The sequence below is a fragment of the Anneissia japonica genome, unplaced genomic scaffold (assembly GCF_011630105.1).
Source record: "Anneissia japonica isolate Jap-2015-1 unplaced genomic scaffold, ASM1163010v1 scaffold685_len2926416_cov193, whole genome shotgun sequence".
Taxonomy (NCBI): Eukaryota; Metazoa; Echinodermata; class Crinoidea; order Comatulida; family Comatulidae; genus Anneissia; species Anneissia japonica.
Window position 1 is genome coordinate 1554175 of NW_022692922.1, and position 1319 is coordinate 1555493.

The window sequence follows — 1319 nt, forward strand, 5'->3', positions numbered from 1 at the left end:
TATATATATATATATAAATTTAATGGCAAATGGGATAAACCCATAAAAACAACGAGCAGCCACATAAATGAAAATAGTGATAATATAAAGTTTAAACGGAACAGTAGAGAAAATCCGATCAAGAATGACAAAATAAACTAAATATCCACTGGAAAAAATCCCAATATCTGCAGACGGATCCGTTTATGCGTTGAACTGCATGCCACTTTTTGATTCGGATTTAATCCGACTGTTCTTCACAGTGGCGTAGAAAAATATTTTGCATTGGGGTGGGGGGATATTGGCGTGTTGGCCAGTGTCGTAACAGGCACGGGGTGGGGGAGAAGGGATGGGGAAACTGCCCCTCCCCTGACGGTTTTTACCGGGCTGACCAAGCCGACGTACCGGGCTGGGTAATAAGAGAAAAGAAAGAGGGGAGGGGGAGGGAAAGAGAAAGAAGAGGAAAAGAAAAGGAAGAAAAAGAGAAGAGAAAAATTAAGACAGGAATAAAAAGGAAGATATTATAATGACCAGACTCACAACACCCTGCAACCCCTTCTCCACTTCAAAAACTGTCATAACTCCTTTGATCTATGCTGCCCGATGGCGTAACCACTGGGGGACAAGGGGAAAATATCTATCTTTGAAAAATCTTCCCCACCCCTTTATAAATGCCCTTTCATCCCTGAAAGTGCCTAGAAACCTCAAATTTCGCGCGCATTTCTTGTTAACATGGCCCAATTTCCTATAAAAATTGCACATTTTATGGAGTTTTGATCAATTCCAACGAAATTAGAATTAAAAACACCGGGGGACAAGGGTGAAATATACATCTTTGGAAAATTTTTCTCCACCCCTTGACAAATGCATCCTCTGAATGTGCCTAAAATTCTCAAATTCTTTGTTACGGTAGGCCAATTTCCTCTATAAATTGCACATTTTAGGGAGTTTTCATCAATTCTGACGAAATTAGAATTATAGCACATAAATATTTTAAGCGCTTGGAGCGCATTTTTAGGGCTTTTTTAGTTTTATCCTTTTAAGTCATTTAAACACATAATTGTCCCAAACACAAGAAAGACAAATTTAAGATAGATCATTTTAACCTAAAGAAGGGGCTCAATGTCAATGTGTATAAATGGTAAAAGAATATGTTTGTAATAAATAAAACCATGATGAAAATGCTTATATTTAGTTTCAAACACACGTGTGTGGCCCATATTATAAATAAGATAAGCCCTATATCGTATTGTTTTCTATATGGGGAGTGGGGGGTGGGGTGGGGTGGGTATGGTAAATTACTAACCGGGAAATGAGGATTGTATGTTATTATTATTATT